We start from the raw sequence: 23,789 nt of genomic DNA, 5'->3' as shown, positions 1-23,789 counted from the left end.
ATAAAATGACCATAACGACAATAACTGCAATAAAGAATCTTATCGATAGGTCGTATATTGGTCGTTGAAAAGTTACTAGGTAGGTTATATATTATCTATTATCGTTAATGAGGTTTAATAGGAAATGGCGGTCATAAATAATTTTGTCCTTGTCGGAACTTCAATGAATATTAATATGCTACTTTTTGTTAAGAAAATAATTATTTATTGATCTTTGGTAAAAAGAAAAATCTTCAATATAACTGAAATACTTTATAGTGTACAGTGTAGACAGTGTAGCTCTCATAATATTATTCACATATGTTTTTTTGAAATATGATTCATGCATAAACACAACTGCTCGAAGAAATGACGTCATCTTAGTATTTTGTTAGAACGTTTAAAACTTAATTACTAATAGAATGTGTCTCGTTTCAGTAGTTTACGCAGGAATTTTTATAAGAGGTATGAGAGGGGCTTAAAAGTAAATAATTACTCAGTTGTTACTAAATTATTTTTGAAAAATAATGTTAGTGTTTTCGTGGTTCTTGTTGTTATGAAATGATTTATACGTAGTTACTAACGAAATTGTGTGAAACAAAACTTTTAAACTTAATTATAAGAATATTGGACATCAAAATACAATTTTTTTTTTTTATTGTGTTTAGTTTAATATAGTTGCAAACGTTTAGGTAAGGTATTTGAAAATTAGTTGTGGCTTAGACGTACTTCCGACCCACTCTTCCAGCATTCAAAAGTATACCACTTAACCACTGTTCCGTATGCTACCTATATACTATATAGTATACCTAAGTAAATGTATGTAAAAGAGAGTCTATTATTTTTGACTGAATTAATATTTAAAACTACTGACTCGACATTATACATCAGGCTTTTGTACACTGTAGGTATAGAGATAATTTTTTAAAGGAGGACATAGGCCTAATGTAGTATTGTTTTTAAGATGATTATACTATATTTTCTGTGACACAAATAGATCCTTTATCCGGATGACAGTGTCAAAAGCAGTTACTTACTTGCATAAAACATTATACGTACACGAGGATAATACGAATCAATAAATTAAAAAATGCTTTAGTATGTTATACAGATATTGTATATGAATAAATCAATATTGGGTTGATTGGTACTTAAAAAAATAAAGTGAATTATTACTTGTTATTTATCATCCGAATGAGCTGAAGACAATTGCGAGTAGACAAATTTATTAAAAGTATACAAATTCGACTAAAGATATATACATTCTATGATTTCACACTCATAATAAATTGCGTGTTCATGAAGTATTTGGTCCGACGGTAGTAATTTTGAACGAATGTAGACCACCATGCGTCCACGTCGTTGAATATACTTTGTCGTTTTGTATTGTAGTATCGTACGTCGTTCGAGGTTTAACCAATTAAATTCAAATGTATTAAATACCTAAAAGAAGTCTGGTCTCAATTCAATGTACCTACCTAATCCGTAAATGTATAGTGAATCTGGACACTTAGAATGGCCCTTATTGATATTAATCAAAGTTCGCGTAATTCGTTATTGAGTAGGTATGTATCAAGAAATATAGAATAAAAATAAAAATTTACGTATGATATTGTACATGATGTTATATTGTATATCGTATATTTATACAATATTATCCACATATAATCCATTATAATATCATTGATAATTCATAGTGGGTATAGAAAATATTGATTAATATAAAATGAAATTGATGTATTATGTACGTTTTAGATTCGGTTATAAGTTTAAAAGGTTTAGAAAATATTTCTATTTTTTAATAGTTTTTAGGTATATCTAAGTAGACATGTCGTGATTCCATTGAATATTTTATTGGAACTACTTATAACACTAAATGTATATATTTATTCGATTATTTGATAATATAAATCTATTATATTGAAATGTATGTTTTACACAATATATCAAATTACCTAAAACTCTTTACATGTTAAGATAATGGTACGTTTAATTATGGTACGTTAGTTTCCATGTTCTACTATGTCTAAATATAAAAAAAAATTCTTCTCTTCAAAGTCTCATGTTTCACACTTACATACACACACTTCTATGACTCTATGTATATTGTGTTGTATGATTTTACGGCTGTATTGCTCATGATGTGAGTATTGCATAATATTTATATTTTAACTTTTACAGTGTTGCGTAGTATACTCTATCGAAATTTCAAAATTGTTGTGTAAATAATTTTTTTAATCTATAATTAGGTTTATAAATGTATTTATATTTTATAATATAGATATTATATACCTACTATATATTATATAGTACCCAAACAGGAAATTGCGAGTATAAATATTAAATACCTATATAATACAATGAGCGCCCATGAATTGGACCACAATGAGCCTTTTTAGATAAGGTAATTTAGCGACTATTTTAGAAGTATATGATTTTATTTAAAGCTAGATAACAAAATTATTTAATAAAAAAGAATTATATTTTTAATAAAATTATAAAATACGAAAAAGAAAAAAACCAAAATTATAATTTGTGAAATCTGTATCGCATTATCGTTAAAAAAAAAAATTAATAGTTATTTGACAAATTTTATGTTCCTAGTACCTATATAAATATAATATTGTATTATAATTTTTAAATTATATAGATTCTAAATGTTTTATATTTGTATATTTTCGTGTTAAACATTCGTGGCCTAATACCTGGGTAATACAATGTAAACAAATATTGTGTAAGAAGCAGGTAACTGGTAGACAAAATGTAGCTCAATTACCAACCAACCGATACAATAATATAGGCACCATATTATGGGATTTAAAAAATAAGGTATCGATTAGGAATATTTATAAAACTGATAATCATGTTAATATTTATCCATTTATTAATTATTTACGCTAAAAATAAGGTTTTATTTACCAACAAATAATATAATACTATTAATAGTTTAATACTACAAACTATCCATTATCTCTAATAATAAAATATATTGTTTTACTTTTAAATTTTAATATCCAACAGTTATTATTAAATAGATACCGAATGGAAATATTAAACATACCCACAGTTTGAATATGTACTCATAATTGTATATTTCATAATAATAATTAATAAAAGTATGTAAATATTAGAATCATTATTTAGTGTAGGACGTAGGTACACAATTGTCATATAAAAAGCAAATTTTTCATAGTATGTTTTACAATTAATTGTATGCTGTATAAATGTATAATATATCAATATATATATATTATAGCTATATATTACACAAATTTTAAATGTAGGTGGATGGTACAATAAAACTTTAATTTATTTAAAATTTAAAATAAATTACATTATAATTAGGGCTAGGATTTATATGCAATGAAAAATTTTGAAATATGAAATTAATTTTTCATATGCCGAAAAAATGAAATACGATAAAAAAACAAAATAAAACGCGTTTTAAAATTTATAAAATATTATTCTTAACTATTAATACTATTCAAATATATTAAACGAAATAATTAGGTTAGCTTAACCTAACCTAACATATGGTGTTTTAAATTTTTAAAACTCAACGATTTTTTGTTAGACTTAAATATGTTTTTATATGTACTTATTTACAAAAACTCCGTTCGATATTACATGATGTAAAATTGTTTTGTAACGAAATATACTATAAAACATGTATTTTCACGTTTTTATAATCGAAATATGCAATAATATTTATTTAATTCAAAATATACAATAATACGCATTTTGTCCAAAATATGCAAAATAAAAACATCATCATGAAGTGATTCGTGGACCTTACTGGCAAAAGCAATAATCAGAAATTGCAAATTATTTTGTTGCATATAAATCTTAGCCCTAATTATAATATACGATAGGTACCTATACTATATAGGGCAATTTTTTTTATCAAATAACATCCATTATTTCAAAATCTAATTATATTTTTGAAAATGTTTTTTTAACGTAATTTGATATTTCCAATCGAAATAAAAAATTTTTCTTTTTTTTCTTTTTTGAATGACAACTTACTTTTATAATTTTATATTCTGAAGCAGAATATTTTTTAGATTATTAATAAAATAATAATAAAATTAAAAAATATTAATGTTTTGAATTGAATTAGTATACTTTGTTCCTCACCATAGGATGTATTAATATTTTAACTGAAAAATAAATTATCATCGTGCTTATGAAAAAAAATATAGATGTTTGTTTTCTAATTTACTATATTATTTTATCTTTTTTATGTATGTTTTTATAAGTATAAAACTATTTGTAAATGGTTTTAAAATGTTCGTTCTAACCTCATACTATTTCAGTATATTTTATTAGCTGCAGTAATATTATTGAAGCAATTTAAACTAAACTATACTACTACATATACACTCAATAATATTATTAACTTTACAATTATTTAATTATTTCCTGAATCATACATTTAGTTTTATCTTTTTTTTGACAACCTAGGTTTAGCACTTATTGCTCAAATGACTATTCTTTGTTGAGAAAAATATTAAGAAAGACAACTCGGGATACGGGAAGATTATCTTTAATAGTATATTTCTTTCACAAATGAATTTCGTTTAACAATAAGAGGATTTTTGAAAATTAATTTTTCTAATTGGATTAGCTTAATAGGAAATTAAATTCCTATTAAAATCATACATTTTAGATGAGATTTCAATAGTGTCAAGTGTCAAATGGCTATAATAGTTTAAAAACATTGACATTATAACACTTCTATAGTTTATACTTTATAATGATTGCTTTCTCTATAATTTTCCAAAATGCGTTTTTATTATACACAATATTCTTCACATATTTCATTGGTAATAAACTAATAACTAATAAGAAATAAGATGATGCATTATATATTATTCTTAATAATTGTTGCTGAATTATAATGTTTAGGCTTTTAAAGTATTTACTCATATAAAATATATTTTAGTGTCATCGTAATAAGTACGTAAGATATGTGTATTATACCTACCTAATATAAATAAATATTAAAATATATTATTTACATGACTACATTTTTATAGGTACTTAGTAGTATTTATATTAATTTATTACTGTGGAACTTTTACACGTTTGGTAATTATCAGATTTATTCTTGAAAATGTAGTAACGAGTAAAACGTATTAAATACATAATAAGATGTACATTACACTTATACCTATTACTTAAAAACTACCTAAAATAATAAAATAATAATAATAATAATATTCCGATTTTATATTAAAATTAAATTTAGGAGTAGAGTTATAAACAAGCTATAATAAAATATAATTTTACAATTATTTCAACTAAAATTGTATTCATAACTAAAATGGTTTACAGATCGATGATTATTAACTTATCGACGTGTCATTATTAGTCACTACTATAATTTATGTTTATTTAGTTTTTTTATTTTTATACATGTACATTGTACAATCTTGTGCATAATATATTTGTAGTAGAAAAATCAAAATCAAAAAAAAAAAAAAAAAAATTAGAAAGGTAGGTATAGATAACTAAGTTAAGTACATGAATACTATTAATGAATAAAAAAAAATCTAGTTTAAATAATTTTCATTTATTTATTTATATTAAATATATAGATATGTTAAGTTCGTATTGTTGTGTATTGGATTTAAAATATATATTACAATTAAATAGTACCTATTGTAAAATAATTGAGTAGGTACTGCGTTATGTTTCAGACTATTGATTAATTGAAAATTTCCTCTGAGCATAACAGAATAATGTTAGGTAAAATTAAATAACAAATATTTACTTTGCAGGCGGTAAATACGATTAGTTTATCATGGTTAAAATGTACAGGAGATTAAATTAGGCGTTATGTATTCAGTATTCATAAATAAAAGGCTACAAATATGGCTAATTTAGTAAAATATTTTACACATTTTAACATTGATACCTTTGGTATTATATAAATCTTCTGAAATTATATGAAGCATAATGATTTTCAAAAATTAATTTTATATTTTATGTAATTAAAACCTAAAGATATTTTAGTTTTTTTATCTGTTTTCTTAATATATTTTAATAATAATCTTAATGCAGCTTATAAAAAATTATACTGCAGACATCAATCAATAAAAGTTATGATTACGGTACAAATTTACTGTTGTAATTAGTTGTTAAAATTTTTCATGAAAAAAAAAATATCGATTTTAAAAAAACAGATACTTCACAACGAGTATTAGGTTATAAAATATTAAGTATATTATTTTCGTTAAATTTCTATTTTTTCCCCTACGTATTTTTATCATATTTTACCATTTAGTCGGATAAAAAATTTAAAATAAATAGATAACTACGTTGTCTGAATTTTGGCAAACGACTAAAATGGTTTGCGTCGTTGCGTCGTTTTGTTTGGAGTGCATTTTAAAAAGTAAAATCAACAATATTATAACTGAACGCATAATGTTTCACCTCGACGAAAAGTGATTAGATATTATAATTCATAATCTACAGTTATCGACAATAAACTACAGTCAGTGATAAAGCATTAAAGATTTTATTGAATAAATACATACATTGTATATGCACAAAACATTAAACTTTTTACTAGACAGAATAGCCCAACATATTAAGTATTATGGTGCTGCGTTGAAGTTGACGAATGCTCGACGACTCATCACATAGACACTCCTTACCCAAAGAAGGGCTATTACACATATATATATTCCATTATAAATCGAGAACGATGAAGTTTTATCGGTATAGTGACTCGTAAGTGTGTCGGAAAATTGATAAATCGATGAAACAAAAAAAGGAAATCGTATAGTCGGTCGTCTGTTTTCATACCGCGCGTTATATAATATATTACTATTATTATTATTTTAAATCCGGCGGCGGAGGTCACGCGTGTATAGATCGTCGTGCGGTCATGTCTACATTATTATATTATACGCGCTTATGTAATAATAATAATAATAATAATAACATATATATATAGGTAGGTACATGACAATACACGGGAAGATATGACTTATCCTTATCACCGGTGGGGCATAATAGCCGCCCGCGCGCGCCTGTGTGTAGGGGGCGACTTTTGGGGGGCAGTGGGAAAGGACGGTTGGTCATCAGTGGCGACGACGACTATACGACGGCATGCGGTGGTGGCAGAAGAACGGGAGCAGAAAGTTTCGTCTAAACGAACACTGACGCGCGGCAGTATAATATCGCGTGTGCGGGGTCGGTGGTTACAGATAGCTCAAGAAGAAGAAGAAGAAGAAGAAGAATAAGAAGTAAAAGGAGAAGAAGAAGAAGAAGAACAGGACGTGGTGTCGGTTTCGATGGCGGTGTCACTGTCTGCGCGCATACGTATATTATATATAATATAATATTATGTTATATGTATATGTACCGCACGTTATCACGCGACATGCGGGCGAACGACTTTGGTGCGCGCGCATCCGAAAGGGAGGCAGCGGCGGCGGTGAATGGTGATGATGGGCTCTCCGCCGCTACCCTTCTGGCCGGCGTCAGCGTGAGAGGGCGCAATATTATACTCTGCTCAGCTGACTGTGCTCGCCGCCCGACGTACACGCCGAGCGGTGGCGTATGCACGACGTATATATACGCTTATTGTATCGCTATGACGTAGTCGTACACACGCGTACAACACACCGTGCTACCAACTTTGCGGTGCGCCGGCCGAAACTTTTTCGTGCCGCCGTCAGTGGCGATGCCGCAGCCGTTCGGAGCTTTATTATCGCCGCCGCCGTCGTTACGGCGCACCCGTATCGCAGCTTTCGCCGCCGCCGCCGCCGTTTCGTATCGCCGCTTACGGCCAACGTCGCCGTCGTCGTCGTCGGTGCCGCCGTCCGACGGCAGCAGCACTAACGACAATAACAACAACAACAACGCGTCCGACACCACCGGCCCTTATCGCTGCCGCTGATTCCGTCGCGCTCGCAGTGGTCAGTCGCACCGCCGAGTGCACGTTCGCCCCGCACGGCCGTCGCCGTTGCCGTCGTCGTCGTCCCGATCGGTGCCGTTGTCGTCGTCGTCGCTGTCGCTGTCGCCGTTATTGCCACTGCCGTCGCAGTCGCCGTCGCCGCTTTTGTATTATCGAACGGCGGCCGCACCTCAGCACGCTCGCAAAGCTATTATCACTCTCAGGTACAGTCGCTGCTATTATCAACGTTCTCGTCGAACACACGAGATTCCCATCAGCACTGACGACACCGCCGCCACCACCGCTACCGTCGTCGTCGTCGTCGCCGCCAATACTACTGTCGCTAGCACAACCTCCACCGCCGCCGCCGCCGCCGTCGCCACCACCACCACCACAGCCGCCGCCGCCACCGAGTGTAGTACGACCGCTACGATACTATTACTACGACTCGCCACGCGTCACCGTAAGTACTACACATGATGTGTACCTCACCCCGTCGTCCGCACCACCGAAAACACCGTGTGTGTGGTTGATTATGCTATGGTAGATTTTTTTTTGCAATTTCTTTTGGAAATTTCTTTTACACTCCCAGGGGTGGTAGTGGTGGTGGGGGGGAGGGTTGTATTATCTCCAGCGTGCGCTCGCTGGTTTTTATTCATTCGTCGTTATTTTTCCCGCCGCGGGAAAAAGTCGTCTGCAAAACTAATTAGGCACGCTGCCAATTTCTTTTACAATGGAACTGGGCCACCGCCGAAGTGTAGGTATATAGCCGTACACATCGCACTATATAGTTATTGGACCTTTTGATAAAAACTCGCCGAAAAGAAACCACTCTATTGCCAATACGGTTGGGCGCCCTCACGCTATAAAATTTATATTATCAGCCCCCTAGAACTTTTCTAATTTCCGGTTACGTTTGAAGAGATCGAGAAACGAGCATTATCATAATTTCGTGTGCTCATATTTATTGTTAGGCAGCGGACCACCTCGGGTATTTTTTTTACCTTGCACGTGTAAAAGCATCAAGAACTTTTTGATTATGAGATTATAAGGAAATTCGTGTTGTTAAAATTAAACATAATGTATTTTATATAAACGTATTATTCGTCTTAAGCGCTGCATTATACCGATTATTTTTCAAGTCTTCTGCCGACTCAGCATAAAATCGTAAAAAACAAAAACAAACGTTTGCAAGCATTGGCTTCACATAATTCTTAGCGAGGCTTTAAGTTTCGCTGTATTGCTACTATTATTAATGTGGCTATTTACGAAAATCGGAATAATACTAGGAATTCGACAATCTTATCACACGATCCATTGCCTAAGGTAAAGAATGGTGGACGTGGAGTTGCTATCGGTGGAGGACGAGGATTAGAGAAGGGCGTGGGGAAAAAAATTGTTTTCAACAAAATTTACGAGAAAAATCGAGTTTCCACTCGCCGACTGGTGACGCCACCCTCGTACACATGACGTCACGCTGGTATTATATGAACTAGATTTTCTTCTTGCCGAATGAAAACTCGTTTTTCCTTTTGGCCATTAAAAACCTACAATATTGATCAAGTGTCGTATGAAACGTAATTTATATATTATATTATTATTATATATATATATTGCATAGCGAACACCGGCGTGACGCCGTACCACACAATATTACACTCGTGTATACGTAATTATATATAACTTTTCGACATCACGATGCATAGATAGGTACATGATACTATAATATGATGTACTTCTATCTTTAAACACACATTCAAACTATACTTGCGTGCGTGTTAATATGTACGGTTATCGGCCGTGCAGTACCGATATTATAACGGAAATGTCATTTCTCTACACCACAACTGTTTTATTTCACGCGTAGACACTGTGTAGGTATGCGAGATCGATTTGCCGAGCTTCCTACATAGACCTACCGCACTCGTGTCGGGTATCAATGAAAACGTGTCCACTGCTAACCATTATACGAAACACGCACGCACGCACGCACGCACACACACTCATATATATACACATACACATATACATATACACGCGTGTGTGAGTACACTATTGTTTCGTTCACAATTTCATACGATCGTAGACACTTACCGATACACTCTTGTCGTGTCTCCGCCTTATACATTATAATATAATATATCTATTGAATGTATAGTACTTCGCGATAATAATGTATGTCGAAATGCCAACATTTCAACTATGGGATCGATGATTATATTATGTAAAAGTTTCGTCGTCGGTATCGGTTTTGATAACTCTGCTGTGTACATTCACCTATACCGACTTATATATCCGTCGGTTGCACGGATATCAAAAAGCAACAAATATCACGAGCAATGTATGATGTGTAGGTATATATACTGCAGACAACAGACAGGAAGAAGGCATATATAGATATATACATTACGTAGAGATCTTTTGAATTCCAGTACACTGCTGTCTGTAATCATTATTAGTGGACCGTTTCCGAATGTGTAGACTATGCGGATGTTGGCGTCCCCGTAACGTTCCCTCCGTACCACCATGCGTTGCGTTTTCCACGAGTCGATAACCACAATATTATATGAATGCATAGTGGCGTGGTGTTATCAATATTTCAAATGTTATAAGGCCGAAAGAATATAGGTACAGAAAAATTCCGTTTAAATCGATAAAATTATATAGAAATTATTGTGGTGCAAACGCGGTTAATAATATTCAATTTATTGGTTTTAAAATATTGTAAATAAATAAGATAATAAAAATAAAGTTATTATTTGTGTTTAATACAGAAATACCAAACCTCGAATGGTATGTTTTCTATTATTTTGACATTCAATGAAATATTTTATTTTTTCCTCGATTTTAAAATATTTATTTTTAATATTATTGAAAAGTTATATCTACATTATTTTCTAACACATTAATGATCAATTAATAATTAATGTATTTTCATAAAACATTTGAATATTGTTTTACGTGAGATTTTAAGTATAATTAATGTTTTGTATCAAAACAATTTCTTCATACAAAAATCTAAAGTATTTTTAATTTTAAATAATAAATCTCTAAATATATTTATATTCATCAAATTTAAATCTACGTTATTTTAATATCATAGTCTTTTATTAAGCATTTTATTTTGTAATAAACGAATGACTCATAGTGTTATTACACAAGTTTTGTAGCAAACAATTAGATTTACGGTATCTAATTGTGTAACACCCACCGTGTGACCTAGTATGGGCTATCAAAGTGTTTAAAAAAGTTTTAGGATTTAACTTTTCAAAAAGTTCTGGTGAACTTCATTTTACGCCAATATAATCTCTAGACAATTAGTTTTGTTTCACAATATATAACATTATATATTATTAATCGTTTAAATTCGATAGGCGTTTACGGAAACACGTTTTTTGATGACTATGATATAAAACAACAATGACATAAGTTTAGGTAGAGTAAAATAAATGTAAATAAAAAAAAAGATCGCATTGTGGGTATCTACTACCTACAGTATTGAGCGAACAGACTATTAATTTTGAACGTGCACTGAAATATGTGTTACATTTGTGGTTTTATTTGTAAACGGTGTGAATTGTTAGGTATTGCTGGTTTAAGTAAACTATATGGATGCAATTTTGTTTCGTTGAATATTAGAAGTTATTGCCTGAACTCTGTTGATGTTAATGAACAATTTAACAACACCGTATTAGGATAAAAGTAACATTTTGTATTTAATAAAAATAAAATCCAAATGAGATAATTATACATATTATGACGTTTGTGTATTAAATTCAGGGTTTTAAAAATTTAATTTTGTTGTTTTCATTTCGAAGTAATTAAGTTTATAATATAAAAATAACAGTTAAATTAATCAATTTACAAGATAAGGTGTTTTTTAAGTTAATGGTATAATAATATTTCATTATAAGAAAATATTTGAAATTAATTAGGTAGGAACCTAGTTTTCATATTAAATAATATATTATTCAATGCACACGAGATGGAAAATTTAAATTTATTTCAGAAGTGGTTTTAAGTTTTATCAAATAACTTTAACCAAGTTAAGTTTTATTTTAAACTTAATATCGTAAGATAATGATAAAATTATTAAAATTTTCTATTAGAAAAACATATTATGAATAAACAGTTTAGCCATTAGTAAATATATAAGCAAAATATATTCTAAAACAGGCATGTCAAACGTTAAGTATCAATCAACTGAATCAAGAATATTGATTAGAGTACTATACATACAGACCATATAAAAAGCTTATCGAAAAATTTTTCTATACAAATGTACAACAATTATTGCTGGAAAAGTACATATTATATTATATTATACATGATATTTACACCAAAATATCCGTTACTCTCTCTTTCACTTTCTAATATATTTACAACACAAAATAGAAATGATTTTCAATGATCCTAGTTTGACTTGCCTGCTTTAAAACGATATAAACGATATTAAAGCTAATATTTTTTTGTAAACTTATTGGTGTTTTGATGTAATTAATTTTTATAGCATAGTAAAGTCATACAAATAACTAAGGGTGATGAGGGAAAATTATCCCTAAACAAATAAAACAAGTATAAACCGAGGTAATGAATACATGTTTTTTACATGTGAATAGGAAACTGACATTTCTATTATTTAAGTATATAATTTTTTTTTTTTGAAAAGTGAGAAAATGAATTAAAGTTCATGATGTTATGAGGTAATTTGGACTGAAAAAACTAATTTAGATCGTATTTAATTTTATTTATTGGTATGAAACCGAAAGTGACTATTTGAAAATTCCTTATTCTTCACTTATCATTTAAAATTTGTATGATAATAGCCAAAAATGAATAGTTTCGATTGATCGCTTCTCAGATAAAGATACTGTAAATATTTTTGAAGTATTATCGAAGCATAAGAATATCGATAAAAGACAAACAATTATACGAAAAGTGTGGGATTGATACAATCTGTGAAATAAAGAAAAAGTATTTCTATTGTACTAAAATATATTTTGTATTGAGAATAATATTGGGGATGACCAAAGAAATATTTTGTAAGAAAGCCGAAGGGGTAAATGCAATAACTATAGGATGGCTTTGATATGAAATATGGATTATTGAAGAGTAGAAAAGACATTTTAAGTATGCTATATTTATAAAAATAATAATTAAAATAGACGTGGGATTTATTTTTGACTTTGGTGGTCAACAAAAAGTTCATTTATTTTGACATACTAATACGTAATTTCTAACTCAGCCGTAGTTAGGATTAAACATGAAATTATAACGCAAACAAAATACAATATTTTAATATAGTATGTTCAGTTAATAGAGAGAAATTCGATTCAAATATGTTTGTAAATTAAAAGAGAGAACTGTGTATACATTTAAGTGAAAAAGTTTCATTAAATATTTTAAATTGCAAATATTTAATCAGTGATTCTAATATAGTGATAATTTATAGAGGGCATTTGTTTAGTATCTATTATCTTGTAAGTTATTTTTTCATGAGGGTTTAAATGCTTAAAAATATACCATTACTCAACACATTAAAAGATCATAATGTCATGAATATAATAAATTATTTGAATATTATTTTCAAGAGCGTTGGTTTTATTATTTATTATTTTTTATTTTCAAAGTTCACAAATTTACAACATCCTAAAATCAAGTATAATCTTTAATCTTTAGTTTTTTTTTTTTATTTTGGGTTACCTCGGTTTGAAATCAGTTTTTGCCTTAAAATTTTTAAATACTATTAATGTTATTATATATTATTATTATTATTAAATTATATTTCTATACTTACTATAAATAGATTCTAGGAATTATAATTTCTATACTTGATATAGTATCGATTACATTTGATAATTAATTAGAATTGCTAAAGTTTTATTTTGATTTATTAAAAGTTATTTCTGTAAAAATATAATATTATGTTTGTTCAAAATTGTTTTTCGTAATCTTTTACATGTTAATTCATCTACTATAGACTATTGTAACTTAAGACCATTTGCTTTTAAAATACGTTGGCATGTGGCCTACTCGAATCAGTGGCGTGACTGATCAATACTACCAACTCATAACAATGGGTTGTACGTCTTTTACTTTCTCATATTTTTTATATCCATTAAATTCATAATATTCATCACATATTAGTTGGTATCATATACGTATTATATCTGTTATTGAACATGGAGTAATTATTTATTGTTATAATTTATCGAACTTTGTGTTTTAATAATTTAAAAAATATTTATTTAGGCAGCATTTAATATACTTCCAAATTAAACTATACGTAAATAATTTTATTACTGATATCTTATGTAAAAATTAAATTTAATGTATTCATATATTATATAATATTATTAAAATATTGTAGTTTATATATTGTAATATAATGTTATTTCAATATTGTATTGTATGGAATGTTATTGATAAAGGTGTCAGAGTGTGTTTTTATTCTTTACCTGACTAGATTTGTTAACCAATGACAATTTAATGTCACATTGAAAGTACAAAACAAATTTCAGTGGTTAATGACAAGTATTTTTCTTCTTTATTCCTCTTATCCTGGTTTCACTATCTTTCTACAACTTTAGTTTGAGAATTGTCGAGGTCTAACGTGTATAACCAATAGTTTCGGGTATTTCTATTTTCTAATTTGAAACTAAGACAAACTCATGTCGTTCCATAAAACAAATATTGTCGACAAAATCGTTTCTTGTATTGGCTTATAAAGCGATGGGTATTGTTTTTGCTAACAATACCTATGTATTTATGGTTGGTCAGCACGCACAACCGTTTATGCTTTGTTTTTAATGACAGAATTCATTATTTCATTGGTTATTAATTATTCTAGAATTTTGATATATTTAAGAAATGCACAGGTAAATTTATTATTATTATTATTATTAATTTGTTTTTACTTCTTTTTGAAAATAAGTGGAAAAGGAGAAATAAGATAAATAAAAATAATTGCTTAACTGAATTTTGTCAACTGGAAAATTATTAATATGCGTAGTTTTTTTGATACAAAGTATCTTAAAAAATCATAATAATGCTTTAAGTTAATTTAGTGATTATTTTTAAATCGTCTTTAATATAAAATTTTGGTTATTTAAATGGCATTTTTCCTTTAGCTAACATCTAGTTTATTATAAAAGCAAATAATGTAATAATAGATTATAATAATGTAAGTTATAATACTCAGTTTTTAAGTATTTATATACTCTGAATCTATTGAAAAGATATTAATTTATAATATTGTTTTACGTAAGATATTGATAATTATCGATAATTTTGAAATCCTTGATATAATTAGTATGTTGTACAAAATCATATTTGTTTTTTTAGTGGAAGTATCTTATTTCAGTAATTATCATTCAGTTAAAATTAACTTTTCAATTAAACTAAACGTCTGAATAAATATTAATACTAATATTTAGATGGTATAAATGATCATCATATTCCTTTTCCTGATCGCAATAACCGTTTCAGATAACTTTGATCAAACTTTAACGGAACTAGTAAAGAGAGGTTCATTAATTTTGTAATTCCCATAAACCCTAAAATGAATGATTAATTAAAGATGTACAATTATTTAAGACGTCTAAACTGTTTTAATAGTGATTTATATACAAAGTGGTATTTTCTCCGATTAATATTTTTGTCAAATCTTGTAGTATATAATATTATTATTGTTATAAACATTATAAATTTAAGTTGTAATAACTTAAAGAATATTTATGTTATAAACTTATTACTATAAATTATTTCAATATAAAATAAATATTAGGTAAATATTACGTAACATAAATATAAATTGCTTTTAAATACAAAAGCTCTCTTTACAGTAGCCTCTATAAATTCTGTATCAGGACAATTTTTATATTTTTTTGTAACAACACATGTAAATTTGTATTGGTTTTGTTGTGTAGTATTATTATTGTATGACATTATTCAGATGTATTATACATTTAATATTTATTAGGTATAGGTACCTATTATTTTTTTCTAACTATTATAAACGCGTGCGTGTTGTAAACTAAATGATACAATTGTTCTACCTAGTTTTGAAAGAAAGTGAATGTTTGATATTATTTATACTTTACAGAGTTATGCATTTGTTTATTAAATGTACGAGTAAAGTTAATTTATTTTATATTGTACATATATGCAGTAAGGGATTCAATCTCTTTTTTTTAAATTTAAAATTGAAAAACTTCATGCTCGCGTATATTATGTTTTTAAACCTTGGTGATTTAGTGATTATACTATAGATATTAATAATGTTTATAGTTATTTATTGTTATTTAAAAAATCATTTTTAAAGCTTTATGGTACAATTTGATTATGTTATATAATATAAATTCAAACGGATTTTTTCTTTTTATTATTTTGATTATTATTATTATAAGTGTATTGAATTTATAATTAAATTGAATCCTGAAAGACACATCATAATTTACTCACGCTCGAGAAAGCACAATTATTATTAACTACCCATACTGTAATGTTTTTCTCCCAGTGGACATTGTTGAGAGTTGGAAACTTCATTAAATCAATAGGGGTTTATATTTTAATTTAATAAGATAATGAAATTTTCATGTTTAATTTCAAAGGGTATAGTTTATCAGAATTTCCACACGAGCTACACCGGCACATCAGCCGTCCGTATAGTTTCATCGTTCAGTCACACGATGATGCGGGTTGCTAGTGATGGCCACCGGCCACCGCCCACCAGGCGTGAGGTCAAATGTGTGGCAGTGGTATCGACGGTGGTAGGTGACCGACAATTTATAAAGACTATGAAGAGTTATTAAAAAGAAAAACGCGCACCGGTCGACGGTAACGCACAAGCATGTATATTATAATAATATAGTAATTATTATTACTATTATTACCTACGGTCAGACCGTGTGTTTACACCTCATAGTAAAACATTATTTGCACGTTTAACCCTCAGATAATCGTTGCGTATGTATGACGTCATGTGGTCATGTGGCTCTAATACACATCACTATACGAGTGTTTGAAGCGCACTTGAAAGACGAACGAACATTATATAGGAACACAGCGTTTTAATGTTATTAAAAAAATAATAATAATAAAATTGTAGAACATTTTTTATCGCACACAAAGAATGATGATGAAAAAAGGGTAAAAAAAAATACGAAATAAAAGATTGATTGATCGGTTGGTTAATTTGCAGGCGCGTGGGGGTTACACGGAGAGTATCGAACCCTCCAGGGTGCCGCCGCCTCACAAATAGTGTATTGGATGTGAGTTTTATGGGTTGCCGTATCCATCTATAGAATCTATATAATGTGTGTTCGTGTAAAAATGAAAATTTCGTTTTACAGTCGATGGTTGCTCGGGGCAGAATAAGTGAAAAAAAAAATAGAACGACTAGAGAACTTAACCTAACCTAGAGAATAGATAGAGTCGGGACCAAAGAGTAAACATCCATTGGAGTATTATACTATAAGTCTATAATAATATAGCATATTGTATACATTTAAATGATACCAAAGAAAAAAAATAGTTTGTTACACGAACGAAATTGTCGCCGAGGCGTTTATGTAGTTGTGATGTAAATGATATTATGCGGTTTGTACAGATGCGCCGCGAATATCATAGAACCACTGCGGTCGGTAGCCGCCAGTTTATTATCAATAAAACAATATAATATATTTTACGGTACGTCCGTACCTATATAAAACGCGTAGGTATGACAAATGAAAATTATATACAAAACAATATAAAACAATATTTGCGTGCGTTTGGCTTATATATATCATGTATATTATGTACTATACCTATAATATTATTATATATACATATATTTTCACGTCCAAGTAATGAACGCGTTCTCGTACATAAATAATATATAATATAAAATAAACCGTTTTATAATATAAAACATAACCTCGTTGTAGGTACATGTATCGTGTTTTAAATCATTTTAATATATTACTTACAATATAATTTATATGTATATCATACTAGTAGTTTATTGTGGTTGTTGTATTATGTGCGATCGCGTTTTCACACACGCGACTCTTTTTGCTGGCGTCACTTGTTGGTTCAGGTGTCATATGAGCGCTACGCGTTAAACAACGCGTATACCTATGTATAAATGTATAATTTGTGTAATATATATATATATAAACTGACTTGTATGCAAAAAAACTGCGAGGAGGGGGTCATAAGTAAAAAAATTAAACATTTTTATATTATATAGGCAATATATTATTAAATTATGGTTTTTTAGTTATCACGTCACCTATTATAATATCGTTTGATATCAGTATTTATAAAAATAATAAAGGTTGTGGATTTTGTCTATATGAATAAATGATATATATATATTTTTTAATATTTTAGTTGGGGCGCGTTAAACCTCTGTTTGAAGCCTCAAAATTCTGCCTATGTGTACATGATATATTCTTATTGTTAGAGAAATGCGGGTCAGAGCGAGTACATTTTAATATTTACGTCTTATTTTAATGGTAACAATGATTGAATAACGGAATATTTAGAATATTTGATTTTATAATAGGTATAATGTAGTGATAATTTTATGTTCGAGCATCAAATATTTTATGAGTTATGAATAATAAATTTAAACCATCGCAAGTCCCTTTTATCAGTTTTATCAGTTAGATAAGCTGTTATTTTGTTTTTAAGCTTCATGTTATTTGTTTGCTGTAATCTTTCTTTATTTTTTTACTGTTAAGTAAAAGCTTTTATTTTAGTTATATTAACATTTTCATAAATTACTTGTAGTGTTTATTAACAACGGCTGTATTTAAAAGTACACATCTGAGTATAATAGGGGTAGAATTGGTCATGGACCTAATTTGTCCTAATTTTGTACTTGTTATTTTATTTTATTTTTTTACAGTGTATTTACAATATAAGTAAAAATATAGGTAAAAATATCTATATTTATAAATTCCGAGATAAAAATTTACGAACAGAATAAAAAGTCCGTGTAAAAATGATCCAAACAAATTATTTTGTTTTGTAACGACTTGAAATTAAAAAAAAAATTTCAAAAAACGTTAATGTTTTTATTTATATATTTTAAAATTGCTATTTTTTCTAAGAAAATCTGAATATTATATACTATTAATATACATTTTTCTGGATACCATGTTAAATATATGTATAGAACGTATATAAAAATAAGTTAAAGTTTATTTATCATAAAAGATATTTTGTCTTTTTAAATAAGTTTATACAATCAGTAAGTTATTTTGACCCAAAGATTAGTGTTGCCGTTGATAACCTTCAGAATTATAAATGAAGTATAGATCTGGTCAGATAAATTCGATCAATTGAGAATAAAAATAAATGAAAATAAATTATCACACATTACCTTGACACCCAAAAGTCAGTTTTCTAATAATAAAATAATTTTCATTGTTAACTAGGTTAAATATTTAGTCATTCATCTCGATAAACGTCTAACTTTGGCTACCCACATCAAAACTAAAAAAAATATTCCAAACTTCATAGTTTAAGACACTTTCAAACATTATATTCAATGACAAAATTCTCCTTTATAAACAATTAATTATGATTTACGGCATTCAAATTGAAGAATCGACTAAAGTCTCAAATCTAAATTTATTTCAAACCTTCCAGTCGATCAATTTACGTTTATCGACCAAAACTGTGTTATGCGATACCAACACCACTCTTCATAACGACTTTAAAATTTCTACCCTCTCAGTATGCTTCCACTCAACATAAAAAATTCTACTCTAACATTTAAGTTCACCTAAATCCCCTAATATCAAATCTCTCTTCTATTAAGCTACCGGATAATCCTCCACGTTGCTCAAAGTGTAATTGGCCACGTGACCTGCTTAACAGAAAACTAAACAAAAATGAAATAAAAAATAAAACCACGAGAATAAAATAAAACCATTCAAGTTGAAGTTGTTTCACTGGACGACCACTTCATTCAATCGCAAAGTCATGTAACGTTTTGTACTTATTGCTTATTGTATTTTTTCGTACACGGATTTTAAATATAATGTTCTTAATGAATAATAACAATTAAAAAAATATATCTTTGTAAGCATTTCTCCTCACCCCCCTCTCAATATAAATACAAGTGCTTTTAAAATATCGTTTGTATACAATTAGTAATTACAATAAATACATAATTTCAAGTTGATTAATTTAATCGCGTAAAAGTATAGGTATCAATGATTAATATGCATGCAAATCGAATAATATTTGTGGGACGTCTCGATCTCGCCGCAGGTACGAGGCAAAACGGGGTAAACGATGCTCAACTATATTTTAACCGTTAACCAGTTTAATCGTACACGAGGCTTAACTGAATATTTAAAACATATTTTACCCATCAATAATCGTATCCTAAAGAGTATGTTATTATAATATTATGTCTGTACGCTTTAGATTTAAAGACAAAACATTTTCTAGTGAATTATCTAATGGCTTCGGGTAGGTAACTATTTAGTTTTCTCCCGTTCTGTACCGCGTTTACCAATATTATTATTATTATTATTGTACGCGGTTGCGGTAGGTATAGTACATGCGTATTAGTGCAGTGTTACATATTATTTTATACATATTAAGTACTGTTGTTGTTGTTGTCGTTGTTGTTATAAACGATTTGCAATACAACATTAATATGCTAATACACACACACACACACACACACCACACACACACACGACTTATGGCAATACGTAAAAGGTACACTCGCGACGTTTACTACGTTATCATGCGGCGTATGTGCCACCGCGCACCGGTCGCAGAACGATCGATTCGTGTTTACGCGCGCACACACTTCGGTCGGCCGCGTGCACACACATTACGTGTCATTAAAATACACACACCGACGGTCGTCCTATCGGTCGCGTATAACGTATTATATTATAATAATAATATGTGTACAATAATATTATCATACTCGTGTGAATCTGCATATATTTATAGGTACACGACGTGTAATATTAATATGTACGGCGCTATGGCGTGTTATTACGACGACCGCGACGTGTACGGTCCGCGTCAGTCCGTCCGTCCGTGACCGGTTACGCGGTCGCGTGTCATCGGCCGTTGATTTTCATTCCTGTTTTCGCCGCTCCGACGCGAGACCGTTGTATTATAAAACACGCGTATAAAACAATATACGTATAATAAACGGGTACCTACGGGTGTATACGATTTCGCTCGCTCATTTATTCATTTTTTTTTCTCGACCTTTTCCCATTATATATATACACGCGTATATACGTAAAGCTAGGTAAGCGAGCGGTATACTTACCTACCTAAAGCTATACACACACACACACTTAGCCGCACACTTGCACACGCACACCTATAATATATTATAAACCTCCGTCGTGTGTGTATATATATATGTATAACACCGATTTCGCATTCGACGCGTTCCGTCCCTAAGCACACCAAAAATATCTTAATTTTCGCGTGACGCGCAAAAATCGTTTACGCGTTCGCGCTGCAATGCTCGAACTCCGCCGCTGTACTCGGTTTTATATTATATTTTGTATAAAACTTAGCTATAGCAAAGTTCACTCGTGTTTTTATTATTATTGTTATTATTATTGTTATTGTAACATGCAGCAGCGTAGAGGGGCGCAATATATATATAATATATACTTACGCGTACACGTTAAGGGTTGTGAACGCGCGTGTGTGTGTGTGACACGGTAATCGCACGTGTGTTTTATTTATATGCTTTACTTATCAACGGTAGTCAAACGCGGCCGGCCGGCTGGCATTGCGGTGAGGCGGTGCCGGAGTCTTATCATCTGCATCGGGCCGCAAACCCACGACGACGACGACGTCTGTGTAATATTTATATACCAACTATTCGCATTAAAATTAGTAGGTACAACGAACGGCTGACGTCTGAAACGCTCTGCCCGTGTATTCTATGTTTTTGAAACCACTCGTCTGTTCTCCGCCCACGACCGAACCCCCCACGTCATTTCGCACACTATTGAGGTGCAGTCGGTATGATGGTATTGCTCGCGTCTCGTGTGGTGTGACTTGGCGTATCCGACGAAGCAGCTTATTTTATACGTTACACGAAGTATAACGATAACACAGTATGGGCGCGACTAAGGTAAAAATTCTGGGCGGAGGGGAGGCTATATAGTCCCGAACAAATGTATTTACAATTTACATCCATTTAAAATGTTATAGGTATTATATTATTTATATATAATCGAAAAAAAAATACAAATAATTGTCATTTCATTTATTCTATATTCGTCGGCTTTTTAATTTATTATATTTTTATACTTGAATACGTGTATTTTTCATTTTATACAATAGGTATATACTATAACAGTATATTAAATTTGCACAAAATAAATTATATGACAACAAAACTGAGCGGATTTAGTCCCTTCTAGCCCCCCATTAGGTTAGACTATGTATCACAGTAATAGGAGAATAATAATAACAAAAATTAATAAATAGCTTCTAAGTTTACTGCCGTTAATTATTAACCATATGAAATACCAACAAAAACACACATAATAATTTATATATTTTAATATTACATAATATATATTATATTGTATACAGACATACAGTAAGTCATAAACAATATTTTATCAAGAAATGAACAAACGTAGTGTAGATAAAAATAGATAAAGCATTGGTTCAGGCGGGGACCGAGTCCCGCTTGTTATTAAATTTATAATTTTTACACCCCCTTTAGTTTTAATTCCAAAATTCGGGAGAGGGGGACGGTTCTGTGAGAAACATATTTTTATAGTACCATGAAATTGATCCATCATTGACTGTCATTGCAGTTATAGTGATATAATTTGTACGCACATTTTAACGCTATCACAATTCATAATTTATAAATTGTACTTTACTTATATTATTATATTTAATTTAATACTTTTAAAATTCACTTATTTTGCTAATTACTGTAAAGTTTTGAAATAACATAATTATCTATAATCATATTTGTGTTTTACAAGTTATACATATTCGATATACATTAGTATATAGTTTGGTATTTTGTATTGATACTAAGCTTTGAATCTTGACACTATTATGGGTATTATACTAAAAATGAGATACCCAGGTAGCTAGGTTGTTTGAAAGTTGTAGTTGTTAAATTCAAATTAAACTAATACATTTAAGAGTATTATTTGTATGAAAATTTAAAATGTTCATAATAATAAAATTAATACTAGGTATTTTATTTGTTTGGTTATTTATTATTTTTTTCAAGTTATAAACATTGATTAAGTATTTAGATTTGTTTGTCAAATAAATTATAATCACATAGGTATTTTTGAGGAAATATTTCCAATAGGTTATTCTCTCTACTTGGCATTATGCCAGCCTAATATATATTACAATAGTATAATATTATTTTTAATCATTAATAATACGTTATCGAGCAAATAGCATGGATTATAGATCTCCGTTTCTTCAAAAGAAAATCATTTAAATAGTTATTCAAATACAAAAAAGGTTTTTATGATATTCATACGAAAATCATAGTACAGGACACTTATAATTTGTAAGTATTTATGTTCTTCTTAATTTTTTTTCACTTTAACCACTGATATTACGTAATTATATACACGCCATTTTAAATATAATAACTTCACGGTTATCTGTTACTGTGTGACAAATAAATACGTCGGTACACGTTTTGTTTATTTAAACGTTCCTCGTTTGAGTGAATTTTCATTTAATTGTTATTTACACGAGTTCGTGTATCAATACGATAAAAAATAATAACTGCAAACTATTGAACATTTTACTCGTTGTCGTTCTTAATTAGATGATTTAAACTTGTATATTATGAATTATGGTATAATAATTAATAAACCCTGTTATCATTAATAACTACGGGGCATCATTG

At 29.5% G+C, this 23,789-nt stretch overlaps 1 protein-coding gene across 3 annotated transcripts in view; it reads left to right on the top strand.

The window, feature by feature from the left end:
- The first annotated feature begins 7,599 nt into the window (after nucleotides 1-7,599).
- Nucleotides 7,600-23,789, top strand: part of LOC114122033 (protein unc-13 homolog B) — a 162,891-nt gene continuing 146,701 nt past the window's right edge. For 2 of the 3 annotated variants that reach the window (XM_050197490.1, XM_050197489.1), the window contains exon 1: nucleotides 7,607-8,351. The gene's annotated coding sequence lies outside the window, so the exon portion shown is untranslated. Of the gene's footprint in view, nucleotides 8,352-23,789 lie in introns of all 3 variants that reach the window. The other variant, XM_050197491.1, reaches the window with a different exon arrangement.

Source organism: Aphis gossypii, chromosome 1, assembly GCF_020184175.1.
Source record: "Aphis gossypii isolate Hap1 chromosome 1, ASM2018417v2, whole genome shotgun sequence".
In the NCBI taxonomy this organism is placed as follows: Eukaryota; Metazoa; Arthropoda; class Insecta; order Hemiptera; family Aphididae; genus Aphis; species Aphis gossypii.
Note: the sequence above shows the minus strand (reverse complement) of the source record. Positions and strands in the feature narration are given on the sequence as shown.